The following is a 23212-nucleotide window of genomic DNA, read 5'->3' as shown; positions in this document are numbered from 1 at the left end:
TTCTTTCTTTCTTTCTTTCTTTCTTTCTTTCTTTCTTTCTTTTCTTCCTACTTCTTCTAATTCTTTCCCTCTACTTTTTCTCCCTTTTATTTTGAGCTGTGTGGATGAAAGGCTCTTGGTGCTGCAGCCAAGAGTCATTGCTCTGCCTCTGAGGTGGGAGAGCCAACTTCAGGACACTGGTCAACAAGAGACCTTCCAGATCCACATAATATCAAACAGTGAAGATCTCCCAGAGATCTCCATCTCAATGCCAGCACCCAGCTTCACTTACGACCAGCAAGCTACAGTGCTGGACACCCTATGCCAAACTACTAGCAAGACAGGAACACAACCACACCCATTAGCAGAGGCTGCCTAAATTCAGAATAAGTCCACAGACACCCCAAAACACACCACCAGACGTGGACTGCCCACCAGAAAGACAAGATCCAGCCTCATCCACCAGAGCACAGGCACTAGTACCCTCGGCCAGGAAGCCTAGACAACCCACTGAACCAACATTAGCCACTGGGGACAGACACCAAAAACAATGGGAACTATGAACCTGCAGCCTGCAAAAAGGAGACCCCCAACACAGTAAGATAAGCAAAATGAGAAGACAGGAAAACACACCGCAGATGAGGGAGCAAGATAAAAACCCACCAGAACTAACAAATGAAGAGGAAATAGGCAGTCTACCTGAAAAAGAATTCAGAATAATGATAGTAAAGATGATCCAAAATCTTGGAAATAGAATAGAAAAAATGCAAGAAACATTTAACAAGGACCTAGAAGAACTAAAGATGAAACAAACAACAATAAACAACACAATAAATGAAATTTAAAATATTCTAGATGGGATCAATAGCAGAATAACTGAGGCAGAAAAACGGATAAGTGACCTGGAAGGTAAAAGAGTAGAAATAACTAGTGCAGAGCTGAATAAAGAAAAAAGAATGAAAAGAACTGAGGACAGTCTCAGAGACCTCTGGGACAACATTAAATGCACCAACATTCAAATTATAGGGGTTCCAGAAGAAGAAGAGAAAAAGAAAGGGACTGAGAAAATATTTGAAGAGATTATAGTTGAAAACTTCCCTAACATGGGAAAGGAAATAGTTAATCAAGTCCAGGAAGCACAGAGAGTCCCATACAGGATAAATCCAAGGAGAAATACGCCAAGACACATATTAATCAAACTGTCAAAAATTAAATAAAAAGAAAGCATATTAAAAGCAGCAAGGGAAAAACAACAAATAACACACAAGGGAATCCCCATAAGATTCACAGCTGATGTATCAGCAGAAACTCTGCAAGCCAGAGGGAGTGGCAGGACATATTTAAAGTGATGAAGGAGAAAAATCTGCAACCAAAATTACTCTACCCAGCAAGAATCTCATTCAGATTTGATGGAGAAATTAAAACCTTTACAGACAAGCAAAAGCTGAGAGAGTTCAGCACCATCAAACCAGCTTTACAACAAATGCTAAAGGAACTTCTCTAGGCAAGAAACACAAGAGAAGGAAAAGATCTACAATAACGAACCCAAAACAATTAAGAAAATGGTAATTGAAACATACATATCGATAATTACCTTAAATGTAAATGGACTAAATGCTCCCACCAAAAGACACAAATTGGCTGAAAGGATACCAAAACAAGACCCATATATATGCTGTCTACAAGAGACGCACTTCAGACCTAGACACACATACAGACTGAAAGTAAGGGAATGGAAAAAGATATTCCATGCAAATGGAAACCAAAAGAAAGCTGGAGTAGCAATTCTCATATCAGACAAAATAGACTTTAAAATAAAGGCTATTACAAGAGACAAAGAAGGACACTACATAATGATCAAGGGATCGATCCAAGAAGAAGATATAACAATTGTAAATATTTATGCACCCAACATAGGAGCACCTCAATACATAAGGCAAATACTAACAGCCATAAAAGGGGAAATTGACAGTAACACTATCATTGTAGGGGACTTTAATACCCCACTTTCAACAATGGACAGATCATCCAAAATGAAAATAAATAAGGAAGCACAAGCTTTAAATGATACATTAAACGAGATGGACTTAATTGATATTTAAAGGACACTTCATCCAAAACCAACAGAATATACATTTTTCTCAACTTTCATGGAATATTCTCCAGGATAGAGCATATCTTGGGTCACAAATCAAGCCTTGGTAAATTTAAGAAATTGAAATTGTATGAAGTATCTTTTCTGACAACGCTATGAGGCTAGATATCAATTACAGGAAAAGATCTGTAAAAAATACAAACACATGGAGGCTAAACAATACCCTACTTAATAACGAAGTGTTCACTGAAGAAATCAAAGAGGAAATTAAAAAATACCTAGAAACAAATGACAATGGAGACACGATGACCCAAAACCTATGGGATGCAGCAAAAGCAGTTCTAAGACGGAAGTTTATAGCAATACAAGCCCACCTTAAGAAACAGAAAACATCCCGAATAAACATCCTAACCTTACACCTAAAGCAATTATAGAAAGAAGAACAAAAAAACTCCAAAATTAGTAGATGGAAAGATATCATAAAAATCAGATCAGAAATAAATGAAAAAGAAATGAAGGAAACGATAGCAAAGATCAATAAAACAAAAAGCTGGCTCTTTGAGAAGATAAGCAAAACAGATAAACCATTAGCCAAACTCATCAAGAAAAAAAGGGAGAAGACTCAAATCAATAGAATTAGAAATGAAAATGGAGAAGTAACAATTGACACTGCAGAAATACAAAAGATCATGAGAGATTATTACAAGCAACTCTATGCCAATAAAATGGACAACCTGGAAGAAATGGACAAATTCTTAGAAATGCACAACCTGCCAAGAATGAATCAAGAAGAAACAGAAAATATGAACAGACCAATCACAAGCACTGAAATTGAAACTGTGATTAAAAATCTTCCAAAAACAAAAGCCCAGGACCAGATGGCTTCACAGGCGAATTCTATCAAACATTTAGAGAAGAGCTAACACCTATCCTTCTCAAACTCTTCCAAAATATAGCAGAGGGAAGGACACTCCCAAATTCATTCTACGAGGCCACCATCACCTTGATACCAAAACTAGACAAAGATGTCACAAAGAAAGAAAACTACAGGCCAATATCACTGATGAACATAGATGCAAAAATCCTCAACAAAATACTAGCAAACAGAATCCAACAGCACATTAAAAGTATCATACACCATTATAAAGTGGGGTTTATTCCAGGAATGCAGGGATTCTTCAATATATGCAAATCAATCAATGTGATAAACCATATTAACAAATTGAAGGAGAAAAACCATATGATCATCTCAATAGATGCAGAGAAAGCTTTTGACAAAATTCAACACCCATTTATGATAAAAACCCTGCAGAAAGTAGGCATAGAGGGAACTTTCCTCAACATAATAAAGGTCATATATGACCAACCCACAGCCAACATCGTCCTCAATGGTGAAAAACTGGAAGCATTTCCACTAACATCAGGAGCAAGACAAGGTTGCCCACTGTCACCACTCTTATTCAACATAGTTTTGGAAATTTTAGCCACAGCAATCAGAGAAGAAAAGGAAAGAAAAGCAATCCAAATCTGAAAAGAAGAAGTAAAGCTGTCACTCTTTGCAGATTACATTATACTATACATAGAGAATCCTAAAGATGCCCCCAGAAAACTACTAGAGCTAATCAATGAATTTGGTAATGTTGCAGGATACAAAATTAATGGACAGATATCTCTGGCATTCCTGTACACTAACGATGAAAAATCTGAAAGTGAAATCAAGAAAAAACTCCCATTTACCATTGCAACAAAAAGAATAAAATATCTAGGAATAAACCTACCTAAGGAGACAATAGACCTGTATGCAGAAAATTATAAGACACTGATGAAAGAAATTAAGGATGATACAAATAGATGGAGAGATATACCATGTTCTTGGATTGGAAGAGTCAACATTGTGAAAATGACTCTACTACCCAAAGCAATGTAGAGATTCAATGCAATCCCTATCAAACTATCACTGGCATTTTTCATAGAACTAGAACAAAAAATTTCACAATTTGTATGGAAACACAAAAGACCCCAAATAGCCAAAACAATCTTGAGAACAAAAAACGGAGCTGGAGGAATCAGGCTCCCTGACTTCAGACTATACTACAAAGCTACAGTAATCAAGACAGTATGGTACTGGCACAAAAACAGAAAGATAGATCATGGAACATGATAGAAAGCTCAGAGATAAACCCACGCACATATGATCACCTTATCTTTGATAAAGGAGGCAGGAATGTACAGTGGAGAAAGGACAGCCTCTTCAATAAGTGGTGCTGGGAAAACAGGACAGCTACATGTAAAAGTATGAGATTAGATCACTCCCTAACACCATACACAAAAATAAGCTCAAAATGGATTAAAGACCTAAATGTAAGGCCAGACACTATCAAACTCTTAGAGTATAACATAGGCAGAACACTCTATGACATAAATCACAGCAAGATCCTTTTTGACCCACCTCCTAGAGTAATGGAAATAAAAACAAAAATAAACAAATGGGACCTAATGAAACTTAAAAGTTTTTGCACAGTAAAAGAAACCATAAACAAGACGCAAAGATAACCCTCAGAATGGGAGAAAATATTTGCAAATGAAACAACTGTCAAAGGATTAGTCTCCAAAATTTACAAGCAGCTCATGCAGCTCAATATCAAAAAACAAACAACCCAATCCAAAAATGGGCAGAAGACCTAAATAGACATTTCTCCAAAGAAATATACAGACTGCCAACAAACACATGAAAGAATGCTCAACAACATTAATCATTAGAGAAATGCAAATCAAAACTACAATGAGATATCATGTCACACCAGTCAGAATGGCCATCATCAAAAAATCTACAAACAATAAATGCTGGAGAGGGTTTGGAGAAAAGCGAACACTCTTGCACTGCTGGTGGGAATGTGAATTGGTACAGCTACTATGGAGAACAGTATGGAGGTTGCTTAAAAAACTACAAATAGAACTACCATATGACCCAGCAATCCCACTCTTGGGCATATACCCTGAGAAAACCATAATTCAAAAAGAGTCATGTACCAAAATGTTCATTGCAGCTCTATTTACAATAGCCAGGAGATGGAAGCAACCTAAGTGTCCATCATGGGATGAATGGATAAAGAAGATTGGCACATATATACAATGGACTATTACTCAGCCATAAAAAGAAACGAAATTGAGCTATTTGTAATGAGGTGGATAGACCAAGAGTCTGTCATACAGAGTGAAGTAAGTCAGAAAGAGAAAGACAAATACCGCATGCTAACACATATATATGGAATTTAAGAAAAAAAAATGTCATGAAGAACCTAGGGGTAAGACAGGAATAAAGACACAGACCTACTAGAGAATGGACTTGAGGATATGGGGAGGGGGAAGGGTGAACTGTGACAAAGCGAGAGAGAGGCATGGACATATATACACTACCAAACTTAAGGTAGATATCTAGTGGGAAGCAGCCGCATAGTGCAGGGAGATCAGCTCAGTGGTTTGTGACCGCCTGGAGGGGTGGGATAGGGAGTGTGGGTGGGAGGGAGATGCAAGAGGGAAGAGATATGGGAACATATATATATGTATAACTGAATCACTTTGTTATAAAGCAGGAACTAACACACTATTGTAAAGCAATTATACCCCAATAAAGATGTTAAAAAAAAGATAAATAAGTACTAGGGATGTAATATACAACATGATTAATGAAATTAACAGCTGTATGTTATATGTTAAAATTGTTAAGAGAGTAAATCTTAAGTGTTCTCATCACAAGAAAAAAAACGTTGTTAGGTTATTTACGCAAAAGTTGGAAATGTAAGGCTGCATCGCAAACGATGATACATATATCGAGCGTTTCCTGGCATAAAGCCATCATAAGACTCACAGAGCAGTATCGGACATAGTTCATGTTTTCAGGGAACTTCCAGGTTATTAGGGGTATCACCATCTCTAGACCAAATGACTAGAACTCCAGGCAAGAAGTGATGAACTCCAGGTCGTGGGGCAGCATAAGAATCACCAGATTGCTGGGCACCACCCCTAGAGATTCTGATTCAATAGATTTGGGTGGGGCACAGAAATCTGCATCTCTAACAATTTCCCACATGATGCTGATGCTGCTGTCCAGGGACTTTGAGAACCACTGGGCTCTCACATCCAGCCAAGGCTTTATAAAGACAACGCTTATATTGGACATTTTCATAAATTGAATCAAGTTTTTAATAAAGATGCCTCACATTCCATCTTTAATATATTTATGACCCCATTGAAGAGAGTGTTATTTACAACCTAGAAAAAGGTTTGCTTTCAACATTTAGGTCAAACTAACCTGAAAGAATAAAATATTTTTTGACTCAGTAAGTCTATGTCTAGGAATTTATCTTAAAGAAATAATCAGATTTGTGTGAAAGGAGAAATATATACAAGGATTCTCATGGCAGTGTGGTTTACAATAGTAAAAATTGAGAATCAAAATAAATGCCTAACAATGGGGACTGTTATATCTTCTAGAACAAAGAAGTTCTTCTCAGTTTATTAAAAATGATGATGTAGTTACATATTCATTGGCATAAAGGTGTTATAAATAAACTATAGTTGATAGACACACACACACTGGAAATACCAAAGTGATAATAATGGTTCTCAGAGGAGCTTTCCCCTTCCATGTTTTCTAATTTATCTGCAATGACCATGGATGACTTCTGTGATTCTCTTCTACTGAAAGAAGAGGGGAGTGCTGATGTACTTATCTTAAGTATTTGAGTCAGTTTGAAGCCAGCCCAATCTGCTGTTACAGAAAAGCAGGTTTTGTTTCTAAAGTCAAGATTCTCCACCAGTGGCAGCCCAGAATAATGAAACTCCCAAACACTGGCTACAGGGTAAGCACAATTGAAATAGTTAGGGTCTGGCCTCCCCACACCTCTTACCCTGAATGCACATTTAATTGCTGTGCCTCAATCCTAAAATAGACAGCCCCCCCTTTTTTTAATTGATAGGTACTATTCTTAGAGGTGTCTTCTGGTGTATTCAAAAGGAAATGAATATTTGCGAACCCCTGAACTCCTGTTGTTTTTAATTTTCCATGCAATTCACTTGAATATTTGTTGCAACGTGCCGTTGCAATTCAGTTGAATATTTGTTGTGTGAAATAACCATGGAGTAAAAATGGAATGTTTATTTCCTATCTTCTGGTATTTATCGTCTCCCCATGAGCAGCAGGTTTCCTTTTCCGAGCTGACCCACCTTTTTTCCAACTGATTAATTCTGGTAGAGGCAGTGAGTGCTGTTCACTCATTGAAAAGCTACCCTGTGCAGAGCAGTGGGGTGGGTGCCCTGGGGACAAGGGAGACAGTGTCCTCGTATACCTGGGCCTTTACTGACAGCAACATACCTTCACAGAGATCATTGCTTTTAAGCTTTGCTAGAGCCCTAAAAAGCAGATTTTGTTTCTGTACAGGTGAGGAAACTGAGTCATAGAAGTTTTGTAACTGACCAAATATCACAGAGTCAGGATTCAGACCGCAATCACCTAAGGCAGCTCACGCACTTATCCTTATGTGCCCTAGCTCCCTTCCTACTGGAAGCATCTGGAGGTTATTCTCTCCTGGGCCGTCTTCTTCCCTTTCCTCCTGTCTGCTTTCTTCTCCAGCCTCCTCCTGGGGTTTGGCTGGGACTCAGCTGCTGCTGCAGGGTTAGCAACAACTTCCTTAGGTGGTGACTTCTGCCCTGTTCCTACAGAAACAATTCTCTGAAAGAGCTGGGGCTGGCGGGGGGTGAGGGGAGGGTAAGGATGGTTACATTGTCATTTTCGTTATCACTCTTATCAAGTACTCAGCTTGTTAAAGGCTCCAAGACAACCATCTCCATGCCCCCGCTCCCCCAAGCCCCAGTCCCCATGTGTCATGGCTTGGGTTCTTCAGGAAGCAGCCTCTGACATGGAGCTGAGTGGGCAGGACATTTATGCAGGATTGGCCCCTGTGGACAGGAGAGGAGGAAAGCAGGATGAGGCAGAGGAGAAGTCACAGAGCAGTGGGGCCTGACAAGCCTTACCTGAAATCATGGGGAGCTCAGGACTCAGGATTGTTTGCACAGGACAAAATGACTAGGGCTTCTACCTCGACTGTGACCAGTTGTTAAGTGTGGGCCACATGGGAAGGGTGTGATCTTGGGCAAGGCAGCTCTGCAGCTGAGGCAGCTTCTGCAGGGACCACAGCTGCAGGCTGTTGTCCCCCACTCCTGGCAGCTGGGCAACATGTCCTTCCTTGAAAGGAGATCTGGGTGGTACAACTCCAACTCTGGGTGTTGGGGTAACACAGTGAAGATGGAGACCAGCCTGCTTCAAGGATTCTTAGCCAATTGTATTGACATCCTGAGGTCCATTAGCATCATAGGAGATGCTTGAGGAAAGTCTTCACAAAGACATGGGTCAGCTAAGCCTCTCAGTAAGTAGAACTGCTCTCATAGTGTCCTGCTGGTTCACAGCCTCTCCTATAATAAGCCACGGGGCCATCATCGGAGAGGTGGAGACATGACGTGACAGATGTAATGTTCTCTCCAAATCTGAGCCTTTGGAGGAGGGGTTTTGTCTGCTGATCTCCTGACTTTTCAAAATCAGCACATGAAAATCCTTATCTGGATGTGGCGCTTCTGTGGGGGATTAGAAAGAGCACTCACCTGGGAGTCAGGAAACCACGGCTCTAATCCTGCCTTTGCCCCTCCCCTTACAGCTCTGTGACATTGGCCTCTCTGGGCCTCGGTTTACTCATCCGTAAGATGAGGGAATTTGGTTTGAAGAGGTCTGTGGTCACCTCCAGCTTAGAATCATGATGATTCTCCATTATCTAGACCAGGGGTTGGTAAACTATGGCTCACAGGCCACATCTGCTTCACTACCAGTTTCCGTAAATACAATTTTACTAGAACACAGTCATGCTCATTCATTTACCTGTTGCCAGTGGCTGTCTTCAGTTGAGTCATTGCAAGAGAGATTCTTTGGCCTGCAAATTCTAAAATATTTACTACTTGACCATTTACAGAAAAAGTTTGCCAACCCCTAGGCAAATCTTTGGTCACGCGCCATTCTAACTAGTAGGAGGAGAAAGAATGAGGGCCATGAAGACGTGCTGTTGCAATAATCTGGGCAAATAGGGTTGTCTGTCAAGGAATTGCTATTCCCTGAGTATTCTGTAGGCAATTGAGAGAAAGAGGAGGGTTGAAAGAGATTAGGTGAGAAGCATTCTGAATGTGCTGTGCACCAAGGAAGTGTCTGCAAGGATTCCTGACTAAGCAATGTGCTGGGAGCTTAAGGGAGAGCTCATTTGCCAAAATATCCACCCCTGCACTGCCTGCATCAGCTCTTCATTACCCACATGGTAGGATGTTTAGCAGGGAGGATAAACACAGGTTTTTGTTTTACAATCAAGGTCATTTGTCCAGCATCTGGAATGAGTAAGGGAAATTTTGGAAGAAATGAGAGAAGAATTTCTCTCTGCTGGTGAAATGTCAGGATCATCAAGCTGTCACATCTTCAGGGAAAATAGCTCTGCTGTAAGAGACCACAGAAGTAGGAGGGATCCTGACAATATTACTATCATGAGCTGTACTTTACATTCTTAAGAAACACAGCTTCTATTGCTTAACGTCTCTTTATATCATTTTGTTTTCATCTCATTGTCAAAACACTCCCATGGGTGATATCAAGTGTTATAAGCCTCACCAGCCAATATTTCACAGTTGTTCCTATTTCCACAGGAACAACTTCAGGATGGTGGTGCCTGATGTTCTATAATGCCTGTAACATTTATTGTTGGTCCCAGCCATTTGCCTCTTAACATTTGGTCCCTTTGATAGCTCTTTATCTTTGTTAGTGTAAGTGTTACCTTTGCAAGTAAAGTCTGTAACCCTGGAGGTCCAGGGATATGTCTTATACCAGATCATAGAATGTTTGAAATGAAAGAAGGCCCTTAGTCTAGTGAAACACTTAGATATACAGTGAGGAAACTGAGGCCCAGAGAGGTGACTGGAGGGCCATGCAGCTGGTGATGTTAGAAATAGAATGATAATTGTGGTCCCCTAACCTGAAGGCCGGTGCTTTTTCCATAGATCCTCATTATACCTCTTTGTAGTCCCCGTACCAGGGTACATCTCCTCAGTACTACTTCTGCTGATTATCTAGATAGATATCCTGCCTTCCCCAATTGATTGCAAGCCCTTTACAGGTTAAGGACCACAGCTACTATTTACATTACCTTTGACTTTAATTCCTACCTATTGAACATCTAAAATATATGGTTTACCTTAAGAAACTTGAAAATTTGATCGAATTAAACCTAAAGCTAGCAGAAGGGAGAAAATAATAAAGGCTGAAGTGGAAATAAATGAAATAAACAATAGAGAACATCAATGTGACCACAAATTGTTTCTTTGAAAAGATTTTAAAAATTGATCAATATTTAGCTATACTGACCAAGAAAATAAGAAAGAAGACTCAAATTAAGAAATCAGGAATGAAAGTAGCAAATGTAAAGTAGCAAATGTAAAGTAGCAAATGTAAAGTAGCAAATGTAAAGTAGCAAATGAAAGTAGCAAATGTAAAGTAGCAAATGAAAGTAGCAAATGAAATTGCTACCACCTTTTAAGAAATTAAAAGGATTATAAGGGCCAAAAAATTAGATAATTTAGATGAAAGAACAAATTTCTGGAAAGATGCAAATTACTGAAACTGACTCAAGAAGAAAAAAGTCTGAACAGGCCTGTAACAAATAGGTCAAATTAGTAATTTTAAAAGTTCCAACAAAGAAAAGACCAGGCCCAGATTGTTTCACTGGTGAATTCCACTAAACATTCAAAGAGGAATTAATATCAGTTTCACAAACTCTTCCAAAAAATAGAATATGATAGAACATTTCTCAACTCATTCTGTGAGGCTGTTCTTTGATACTAAAACCAAAGACATCACAAGAAAAACTAAAAACAACAAACTATGGACCAATATTCATTGTAGATATATATGCAAAAATCATCAAAAAAAATACTAGTAAAGTAAACACAGCAATAGAAAAAGGATTATAAGGATTATATAGAAAGACCAAGTAAGATTTATCAGAAGAATGTGAGGATAGTTTTACATCAGAAAATAAATTAATGTGATACACCATGTTCATAGACTAAAGGACAAAAACTATATGACCATCTCAATAGATGCAGAAAAGCATTTGACAAAATCCAACACCATTTCTTGATAAAAACACTCAACAAACTAGGAATACAAAGGAACTTCCTAAACCTGACAAAGAACCTCTGTGAAAATACGTACAGCAGCAATACCCATAACACTCATTTTGTCTGTCCATTCGTCTGTTGTTGTAGAAACAGCCCAAGTGTCCATCAACAGATGAATGGATAAACAAATAGTGATATATACATACAATGGAATATTATTCATCCATAAAAAGGAGGTCCTGACACAGGCTACAATGTGGGTGAACTTGAAAACATGATGCTCAGTGAAATAAGCCAGACACAAAAGGACACATATTGTATGATCCCACTTACATGCGATATCTGGAACAGTAAAACTCACAGACACAGAAGCCTATTAGACATCACCAGGGGGTTGGGGAGGGGAGAATGGTGAGTTATTGTTTAATGGTTACAGAGTTTCCGTTTGGAGTGATGAAAAAGTTTTGGAGATAGACACATCATGAATGTACTAATGCCATTGAGTTGTACCCTTAAAAATGGATTAAGTTCAAAAAAAGATGAACAGGACATAATCTCTGTGGTCAAGGAGTTACTAACTAGTTGAAAAAGGTAGGGGAGTGGAGAGGGAGTGAAAAGTATTGGGAAACAAAACCTGGCGAGGAGCACCTTGGCTGACACCCAGAGCAGTGGTCGCCATGGAGTGGGTATTCCCTCTAGGACGATTAAACATGGGCGGCCAGCATCTAGGACTGGTGTCAGGTTCCAGGTGCGTAGGCTATCAATTGTGTGAAATGAACATCTCAAAACTCTTTCCTCATTGAAAAATGAACCTACTTCCTAGGAACCTTCCATGAGAGCAGGTAAGATGCTTAGCCCAGGGCCTGGCACTTATTCACCAAAAAATGTTTAGCCATTATTGTTGTTGATGCTGCTGTTCATGATGATTTGGAATGTATTTGTATAGAAATGACACTTCAAAAAGGCCATAGAAATACGAGTCACACCCCTGGGACAGGAGGGTGGAGGAACCCAGGATGGAAAGGTGGGGGGGACAGTTGACACATGGGACCAAGGAAAGGTCAGAACAGAGGGAGCCGACCATGATGGTGAATAGATTGGAGTAGAACGTGAAGGGGATGGGCCCCAGGCTGAGGGACACAGGAGAGGAGAGCGGAGTTGGTTTTCGAGAAAACTCATCATGAACCACCAAGTCCTGACATCTGCCTGCAGGTACGTTTTCCTAGAGCAGAAGGTCCTCTTGCTCCAGTGAAGCACGATGGGGAGGGAAAAGGGAGCAAATGCTCAAATCGTCCATGTAACACTTCCTGTCACCGCCTTCTTTTCCGAACATCTGGCCCTCTGTTTTGATGCTGACCTATGGTGAGCTGTGAGCGCAGTGCCCTCCTCTGCTCAGGCAGCGTGATTGGTCACTCCCTGTATTTTAATGGGGTTGTAGTTCCTCCTAAGGAGCCGATAGCCCAGGCAGGGAGTGGGTGGAAGAGGCAGGACGTGGCAGGACTTAGCTGCTGACTGATCCCCTGCTGCCCTCTGGCTGGAGTCACAGCCAGGGAAGACCCGCTGGGTCCCAACCACACAGCATGCACTGCAGGACTTTTCTCAGAGGTGCACAGAGCCAAGTATCTTCAGAACTTCCCACAGGCAGGATAGAGTGGTCAGAGTTTTCTCTAAAATCTACCCCCTGCCGTGCACACATCCACCTTTAAAAATCACCATAGGTATAACCTCTGTTTGATGACTGGCTGGTGGACATTCTTCAGTCTTAGAAACCCTGAAAGGAGGAGAGTGCTGTCTAAACAATGCTTCTTGTCAGGATTCACTGTTCTTAAAAAGAGCTGGAGGTGAAGCAAAGGTGAGGATCAATCAAAGGTAGTCAGAAAGGGACAGACTCAGTAGAGAGGCTGGTCCCCAGCCTGTGGCTCAAAGAGCCCTGCGAGAGGTGACAGTATAGAGTTCCCGATCTGTGACGCCATCAGTGCCCCTGACATTGTGTGGGCATCTCACATGTACATGCTGTTTCCAAGTGCATGAAAATGCTGTTGAAATTAACAAAGAGAAAATTAATTGTAAAAAAATCAACATAGGGATTGAGAATTCATTGATTTTTTAAAAACATCTAAGACAGCAGAGCTCTGGAATCAGAGCTTCAGGTGTGTGCAACGACTGTAGGGCCCCAGGCTCAGGAGTGGGGCCTGCACTTAGGGTTTACTGAAATTCCTAATAATTTTAATTTTGAATTTGTATTTTATAAATGAAGTCTGATGGGACAGTGAAATACATAGCAGGGCCTTGGAGCCTTGCTCAGGAGCTGACTCCCTGGAGAGAGTCCTCTGACCAGCACCTACTCCCTGATACTACCCTCCCCTCCCCCCCTCCCCCCACTGCTGTCCTCTACTCCCTGGGCAGGGGGTGGCTAGGCATGACTTCTGGAAGGATGGGATCAGGGAGGCCCCTGGGTCCTTGTGAGGGTCTTCACTCCTTGAGAGCGTCTAGCCCCGTTCCCGAGGGAAGATGATATGAAGTAAATATCCTGTAAGAAACACCATGGCAGGTCCCAAGATAGATGCAGAAAAAGAAACCAGCTTTTCTCTTGCTTTTTGAACAACGGACCCTGCATTGTCATTTAGCACTGGATCCCACGGATTACTAGCTAGCCTGTCACATTTGCTACTCAAAATGTTGTCCCAGGTCCAGCAGCACTGGTATCACCTGGGAGCATTTAGAAATTCAGAATCCCAGGCCTGACCCACACCTACTAAGTCAGAATCTGCATTTTAACAGAATCCCTAGCTGATTCATAACACATTTTAGCAGGATCTCTAGCAGTGGCCTAGAATGTACTCTGGGACTCAGTGACCTCCTATTAGATGAAGCCTGTGACTTCATCTTTATTGTGGTTGCTGAATGTGTTGTCCTTTTCTTTGACAATAAAGCAAGTGCTATTCATGTTGTAAGTTGGGATAGAAGGAGAAAGGCTGGTCAGTAAGAAACACTGAAAAAGGAATTGCTCTGAGCACCAAGCTTCGCCAGCCCTGTTGCTTGAAATTCTCTTTGCCCCATCCTCTACCCTTGCTTGGGCTCAAGGCTCAGCATCTTTCCCCGTGATGCTGAGAGCCTTACTGAGGGGAACAGTAGCCAGATTAAAATAAACTGCAGCTCCGAGGAAATTGCTCTGACCTTTATTTGCATAAGCCCTAAGGATTGCCAGCTCTCTCTGGGAGAGATGGGGAAACATCACCTTCCTTTCCTTCTTGGCAGAACTGATTTTTGAGCTTGCATGTTATTTGGCATGGTATGCTTGTTGTTTTAGTAACTTTTCAGGTTCTAGGAAAGATGGTTATAAAAAGCAACCAACATGAATATGAAATGAACCTCTCTGCCTCCCAGTCACCCTCCTCACAAGACTCTTCCCTGGAGAAAAGCAACCATCGGGCCAGAGCTGTTGGGAGAGGACGCTGCCATGGAGCCATCTCTGGTGACAGAGGCTGAGGCAGGTTTCTCTCGGAGTCAGGGGCGGGGGCGGGGGGGGGTCTCCTGATTGAGAGCAAGGGGAGCTGTCAGGCGCTACCTACCAGGCCAGGACCTACCTGTGATATACCAGGAAGGACGTGTTGTTTACTTAGCTAACTGTAACGTGCCCTTTACAAAATTCACACCAGTGATTCTGCATCTAGAGATGGAGCCTGAGGAAAGACCAGAGATTCTGACAAAGTGAAGCAAGACAGTATTCATCTTGATGGCGTCTGTAAGAACAGGAAGTTCAAAGTGGGGTGCATGCCCCAAGGGGGTGTACAAAGAAGGGCAGTGTTAGAAATAATAGAATTTGCATTTAATCTTTTTAATTTACAAATATAGGGAAAAGGCTTTATTAATAAACAAAATGCGAGTTGGCCCTCACTTCCTCATTTGGTCCCCAAAGCAGACAGTCACATGTTATATGAGGGAAAAGCTGGAGTTTCACAGCGTGGGTACCTTCTCTGACAAAGCAACTATGTGGATATACAGTAGTTTATAAATGAATCTTAGGGCTCAAAGTTTTCTCCTGATGGGATGAGGCACCTTGTGGGAGGTCTAAGGGATGGAGACACAGGACTCTGCTCCCCTCCCTCAGCCCACATGAAGATCCAGCTCTGATGATCCAGCCCCTCACTTGGGGCAGCCTTAGCTTCTTAGTGGGAAAGGAATGCTGTTTCAGTTGGTGGAGTATTTATTTCCCATCAGTTCCAACACGTTCTGTAAGAGCTTCCAGGGTATCTTGGTAAAAATTGTGGCTCCCTCAGCAGACTTCCTAACTCTGCAGCTTTCATTAACAACTCTACTTTCTGAACTCAGCTTTAGCCTTCTGCTCCATTCTGCTGAAGTTCAAGGCTGCAGATGACCCCCTGGTCAGCATCTTGCCTTCCACTGCAAAAAAGCTAGTGCTCAGCTGTGAGGTTAAGATAAAGGGAAAACTAAGCTTATCAGAAAAAATTCATCAGTCATCAGAACAAACCTGCTGAAAGATACTGGCCAAGCGGTCCCCAAGGATGTTTTCTTTTTTATAGATGCATATTCCCCTGCGTATAAAAAGCCCATCTTTTAAAGAATGGTGTTTGTTTAAATAATACTTTTTGACAGAGGCTTTGTCCTGGAATTCCTTGTACATATTAAAACTGTAAATCATCTTGTCATTAGGAATAAATCTCTTTATTATGCATGTCATAATTGAATTTATCTCTAATTAATGTGGCATTACCTTGTGGCCAAGGTGGATTAGCTTGTCTTTTATTTTTTTCAAACGTCTTTATTGGAGTATAATTGCTTTACAATGGTGTGTTAGTTTCTGCTTTATAACAAAGTGAATCTGTTATACATATACATATGTCCCCATATCTCTTCCCTCTTGCATCTCCCTCCCTCCCACCCTCCCTATCCCACCCCTCTAGGTGGTCACAAACCACCTAGCTGATCTCCCTGTGCTATGGGGCTGCTTCCCACTAGCTATCTATTTTATGTTTGGTAGTGTATATATGTCCATGACACTCTCTCACTTTGTCCCAGCTTACCCTTCCCCTCCCGGTATCCTCAAGTCCATTCTCCAATAGGTCTGTGTCTTTATTCCGGTCTTGCCTCTAGGTTCTTCATGACCCTTTTCTTTCTTTTTCTTTTTTTTTTAGATTCCATATATATGTGTTAGCATACAGTATTTGTTTTTCTCTTTCTGACTTAATTCACTCTGTATGACAGACTCTAGGTCCATCCACCTCATTACAAAAAACTCAATTTCGTTTCTTTTTATGGCTGAGTAATAGTCCATTGTATATATGTGCCACATCTTCTTTATCCATTCATCTGTTGATGGACACTTAGGTTGCTTACATGTCCTGGCTATTGTAAATAGAGCTGCAATGAACATTGTGGTGCATGACTCTTTTTGAATTATGGTTTTCTCAGGGTATATGCCCAGTAGTGGGATTGCTGGGTCGTATGGTAGATCTATTTTTAGTTTTTTAAGGAACCTCCATACTGTTCTCCATAATGGCTGTATCAATTTACATTCCACCAACAGGGCAAGAGGGTTCCCTTTTCTCTACACCCTCTCCAGCATTTACTGTTTGTAGATTTTTGGATGTTGGCCATTCTGACTGGTGTGACATGATACTCATTGTAGCTTTGATTTGCATTTTTCTAATGATTAATGACGTTGAGCATTCTTTTCTCTGTTTGTTGGCAATCTGTATATCTTCTTTGGAGAAATGTCTATTTAGGTCTTCTGCGCATTTTGGGATTGGGTTGTTTGTTTTCTTTGATATTGAGCTGCATGAGCTGCATGTAAATTTTGGAGATTAATCCTTTGTCAGTTGCTTCATTTGCAAATATTTTCTCCCATTCTGAGGGTTATCTTTGCGTCTTGTTTATGGTTTCTTTTACTGTGCAAAAACTTTTAAGTTTCATTAGGTCCCATTTGTTTATTTTTGTTTTTATTTCCATTACTCTAGGAGGTGGGTCAAAAAGGATCTTGCTGTGATTTATGTCATAGAGTGTTCTGCCTATGTTATACTCTAAGAGTTTGATAGTGTCTGGCCTTACATTTAGGTCTTTAATCCATTTTGAGCTTATTTTTGTGTATGGTGTTAGGGAGTGATCTAATCTCATACTTTTACATGTAGCTGTCCTGTTTTCCCAGCACCACTTATTGAAGAGGCTGTCCTTTCTCCACTGTACATTCCTGCCTCCTTTATCAAAGATAAGGTGACCATATGGGCGTGGGTTTATCTCTGGGTTTTCTATCCTGTTCCATTGATCTATCTTCTGTTTTTCTGCCAGTACCATACTGTCTTGATTACTGTAGCTTTGTAGTATAGTCTGAAGTCAGGGAGCCTGATTCCTCCAGCTCCATTTTCATTCTCAAAATTGCTTTGGCTATTCGGGGTCTTTTGTGTTTCCATACACATTGTGAAATTTTTTGTTCTAGTTCTGTGAAAAATGCCAGTGGTAGTTTGATAGGTATTGCATTGAATCTGTAGATTGCTTTGGGTTGTAGAGTCATTTTCACAATGTTGATTCTTCCAATCCAAGAACATGGTATATCTCTCCATCTATTTGTATCATCTTTAATTTCTTTCATCAGTGTCTTATAGTTATCTGTGTACAGGTCTTTTGTCTCCTTAGGTAGGTTTATTCCTAGATATTTTATTCTTTTTGTTGCAATGATAAGTGGGAATGTTTTCTTAATTTCACTTTCCGATTTTTCATCATTAGTGTATAAAAATGCCAGAGATTTCTGTGCATTAATTTTGTATCCTGCTACTTTACCAAATTCATTGATTAGCCCTAGTAGTTTTCTGGTGGCATCTTTAGGATTCTCTATGTATAGTATCATGTCATCTGCAAACCGTGACAGCTTTACTTCTTTTCCGATTTGGATTCCTTTCATTTCTTTTTCTTCTCTGATTGCTATAGCTAAAACTTCCAAAACTATGTTGAATAATAGTGGTGAGAGTGGGCAGCCTTGTCTTTTTCCTGATCTTAGTGGAAATGGTGTCAGTTTTTCACCATTGAGGACAATGTTGGCTGTAGATTTGTCATACATGGCCTTTATTATGTTGAGGTAAGTTCGCTCTATGCCTACTTTCTGGAGGGTTTTTATCATAAATGGGTGTTGAATTTGTCAAAAGCTTTCTCTGCATCTATTGAGATGATCATATGGTTTTTCTCCTTCAATTTGTTAATATGGCGTGTCACATTGATTGGTTTGTGTATATTGAAGAATCCTTGCATTCCTGGGATAAACCCCACTTGTTAATGGTGTATGATCCTGTTAATGTGCTGTTGGATTCTGTTTGCTAGTATTTTGCTGAGGATTTTTGCATCTATGTTCATCAGTGATATTGGCCTGTAGTTTTCTTTCTTTGTGACGTCTTTGTCTGGTTTTGGTATCAGGGTGATGGTGGCCTTGTAGAATGAGTTTGGGAGTGCTCCTCCCTCTGCTATATTTTGGAAAAGTTTGAGAAGGATAGGTGTTAGCTCATCTATAGGTGTTTGATAGAATTCGCCTGTGATAGCTTCTGTCTTCTGATTGCCCTTGACTGTTGCCTTGAAGTTGCTGAAGTGCTGATGAAGTCAGTAAGTGCTGTGCATTGAGTTTCAGGCACAAGGAGTGTCACCAGCTCAGCTCCAGACACACTAGCAGGACCACCAGTTTTCAACAATTCAGCAGCCAGGGCCAAGGTGAAATGCATGTGGGAGTAAGTAGCCTGTGGCCTAACCCCTTGGAGAGTGCAGTGGTAGAAAGCATGGACCGAATGTGGTCAGTCATGTGGTGCCATTCTGTTTGTTCACCACAAAAATCACAGCTTTGCTTTTCTAGAAGCAGCAGTGAATGGGATGTGCACAGCTCAGTTGAAGAGGTCTGAATCTACATGCAAGGTGCTGGCTGTGGTCTAAACATTTTACCCCCAAACTCACATGTTGAAATCCTAACCCTCAAAGAAGATGGTATTAGTAGGTGGGGCCTTTGGGAGGTACTTAAATCATGAGGGTGGGGCTCTCAGGAGTGGGATTAGTGCCTTATAAAAGAGGCTTCAGATTGATCCCCGCCCCTTCTGCCATATGACAAGGCCTTAGCCTTGACCCAGGAAGAGGGCCTCACTGGAAGGTGGCCATGCTGGTGCCTTGACATAGGACTTCCCAGACTCCAGAACTGTGAGCAAAAAAATGTCTGTTGTTTATAAGCCACCCAGCCTGTGCTGCTTTGCTGTAGCAGCCCAAACAGACTGTTATAAATTTCTTGGCAGGGAAGAGACCCCAGCCTCCTAGGCTAACTTCTCCATGTCTCCAGATCAGGGGTGGGAAACTCTCTCTGTGAAGGGCTAGATGGTGAATATTTTAGGTTCCATGGGCCATATGATTTCTGTTACCATTACAACTCTGCTCCTATAACACAGAAGCAGCCATGGACAATGTGAATTAATGAGTATAGCTGTGATTTAGTAAAACATAATTTTCAAACTGCAAATGAATTTCATATAATTTTCAGGTGGCACAAAATATTATTCTTTCTTTGATTTTTTTCAATCATTTAAAAATTTCAAGCAATTCTTAATTCACAAGATGTATAGAAACAAATAGCAGGTCAGATTTGGCCTGTGGGCTATATGGTTTGTGGACCTCTCCTGTAGATGTTCCAACTCAGAAGCTTCTCTCTAAAATCTACTTCCTCTGTTGGTGCTGGTTGAATAGTTAGGAAGTTTGGCAAAAAATATTTTTCAGTCGATGTGCATTTATATTGTTCTTGCAATGCAACACATCATCATATAGGCTGATATTTGGAAACAAAGGAGGAAAAAAGTGCTGAAAATTATTTCCAAACCTCAAGCTGATAATGTGTTTAGATGCCAATTGTTTTCAAGTCTTGCCTGTACCTGAGTGGTAACCTAGTAACACAGTTACCATGGCAACAAGAGATTCCCAGGATCTGGAAGTGAGGGAGTTTGAACTAAACTTTCCCACCCCTCCCTCATTCCACTCGTCCTTGATGGGAGGAGATTATGGAGAAGGTTTTTGCTAAGCTCCCAGTCGATAATTTTCAAAGACAAGAAAAGCAAGTCACTTATTTCGTCCTTAAAATTTAATAATGTGGTGATGTCAGATTTTTGATCTAAGACTTCATTACTTTTGCAAAGTATACAACATCTCACTTCCTAGCACATTACAAAATGCTTTAAATAATTAGAATGAAAGCAGTTTTGCCAAAATAAGTGACCAAGATGCATTCCAGTGAATTTATTACCCATTTGCTGTTTTCTTCCTTACTGCTTGACTGAATTTGACCAAATGTTTTCTGGCTCACGGATACAGTTTGGGCTACTCCCCCATGGATGGTACTGCTCCTCTGGCAGAATAACGTGCCATCTCTCCTTATATTCCATGTCATGAAGCCCCACACCATTCCAGAAAAGGCGAAGAGGAAGTTGAGGCTGCAGGGCTGAGGATCTTCTGAGAATGTTGTGTTTCTTCAGGTTCTAAGACTTAGAGGACAGCCAGAAGAGGTGGGATCTTGTGTTCTTTCCTGACATGGTAATGTACTGGCCACAGCCTCAGCATGTGGACAGCAACTGTTGAGATGCAAAGAACAATAAATGACATTTGTCCCCAAGGAGATTATAATGCAGGGAAAGCACCAAACTGAAAAACTGAAAAACTAAATAACAACATAGTGGTTATGTAATCTGAGGTGATGGTTAAAAAAAGTACCCAAGTGGGACCGTAGCCATGTGCCAAACAGAGCAGATGGTGAGAGCGTCAAGGTGAGAAAAGGAAGTCGAGGATGCCTCTGGGGGAAGAGGGAACTTGGCCTCGGCCTTAACAGAGATGTAGGATTTGAAGGGTAAAGAGAAGGGGGGAACTGGAGGCCAGCACATTGGGAGTCCAAGACTTATTTTCACCAGTAGATGGCTTTCTGAGCTTAGGCAAGTGGTTTTTTCTGAGGTTCAGTTTTCTCATTGGCAAAATGGTCATCATATTATTGCCACAGCTGAGTACCTGGGAAGTGGACTTGGGGTTGGGGATTTCTGTGCAGGAGGTCTGTGAGAGGGTGTCCTTGAGGCCAACATCTGCAGAAAGGAGGGCAAAGTATGCAGACTGGGCACAGGGACACGCCAAGCTGTGATGTGGTCTCAGTGGAGGCCTCTGCTGATTCTGCAGAGAGCTGTAAAGCTGGACCAGCCCTGCAGGGCTCCCCTGAGTTGGGGGTGAGAGGGCCAGGCCTATATGATCCCAGGTCAACCAAGCACTGGATGTGGGCTGTCCCAGAAAGGGACTGTGACAAGGAATTACTCAGCCAAGTCAATCCCCACAGGGGCTGACGGTGGAGGGCCGACCCCCGGGGCACCCCCCCAGCAGCTGGGGAGTATGTGCAGGGCCTGTTGAGATGAGTCAGTGACTTAATCCATGTAAAACTGATATATAAGAGAGGCATTCTTAAAGAAGAATCAAATATTTGGTATCCATCTCTAAAGAGTAAAGAAGATAGCTTTTTATTCAAAAGGCTGTAAGGAAGGGAACGCAAGGGATGTATTATAGGGATACTAATTGCATCAGGTAAATCAAATTAATTTTTTTTTTTGAAAAATGTCAAGTCTAAGAAAAGTTGTAAGAATAGCACAACGAACACCTATGTCTGCTTCATCTAGATTCACCGATTATTATTTTGCCACATTTGCATAATCTCTCTATATCTATCTATATAATATATAAAAATTATTGTAATTATTTTTATAGTGTAATTTGAGAATAAATTTCATTCACCATGATTCTTTACTTCTAAATATTTAAAGTGCAGTTTCTAAGAATAAAGACATTCATTTATATAATCATAGTAAATGATTAAATTTAAGAAATTTCACATTGATATACTATTTGATATACCAATCCATATCCAAATTTTACCAATTGCCTCAATAATGGCCTTTATAGCAACTGTTTTTTCTGATCCAGGATACAAACCAGGATCACACACTTCATTTCATTGTTACACCTCTTTGGTGTGGTTTATTCTGGAACAGATCTTCAGTTACTTGCCATCTTTCATGATACTGACATTTTTGAAGAGTACAGGCCAGTTGTGTAGAATGTCCCTCAATTTGGATTTGTCTGGTATTTCCTCATGATCAGATCCAAGTTATACATTTTTTATGGTATCCTGTATGTGATGCTGTGTCCTTCTGAATTTTTAAAAACTTCAATTTTGGAAGTTGCAGACATATACAGGAGTAGTCAGAGTAGTATAATTAATCCCAACGGACTCATCAGCCAGTTCAACAATCAACTCATGGCAAACCTTGTTTTGTCTCCACTCCCATCTATTCTCCCATGTTGCTTTTAAGAACGTACCATCCATCACAACTTTTTTTTTTAACATCTTTATTGGAGTATAATTGCTTTACAATGGTGTGTTAGTTTCTGCTTTATAACAAAGTGAATCAGTTATACATATTCATATGTCCCCATATCTCTTCCCTTTTGCATCTCCCTCCCTCCCATCTTCCCTATCCCACCCCTCTAGTTGGTCACAGAGCACCGAGCTGACCTCCCCTCCCCGTGCTATGCGGCTGCTTCCCACTAGCTATCTATTTTATGTTTGGTAGTGTATATATGTCCATGCCATTCTCTCACTTTGTCCCAGCTTACCCTTCCCCCTCCCTGTATCCTCAAGTCCATTCTCTAGTAGGTCTGCATCTTTATTTCCATCTTGCCCCTAGGATCTTCATGACCTTTTTTTTTTTTTTTTAGATTCCATATATATGTGTTAGCATACGGTATTTGTTTTTCTCTTTCTGACTTACTTCACTCTGTATGACAGCACATCTTTTCATCCATTATTCTTTCAGTAATATGTGAATTTTAACCTGCTCTTACTTCCCGTGGATGTTAATGAAGCATTTCAAACTCAGG

The 23212-nt window shown here is 40.8% G+C and overlaps 1 protein-coding gene across 1 annotated transcript in view; it reads left to right on the top strand.

Moving 5' to 3' along the window:
* The window catches only part of NEK11 (NIMA related kinase 11), a 288926-nt gene that overhangs the window by 210652 nt on the left and 55062 nt on the right, over positions 1-23212 (top strand).

Source organism: Lagenorhynchus albirostris, chromosome 5 (genome assembly GCF_949774975.1).
Source record: "Lagenorhynchus albirostris chromosome 5, mLagAlb1.1, whole genome shotgun sequence".
In the NCBI taxonomy this organism is placed as follows: Eukaryota; Metazoa; Chordata; class Mammalia; order Artiodactyla; family Delphinidae; genus Lagenorhynchus; species Lagenorhynchus albirostris.
This window is presented reverse-complemented; position numbering and strand designations above follow the sequence as displayed.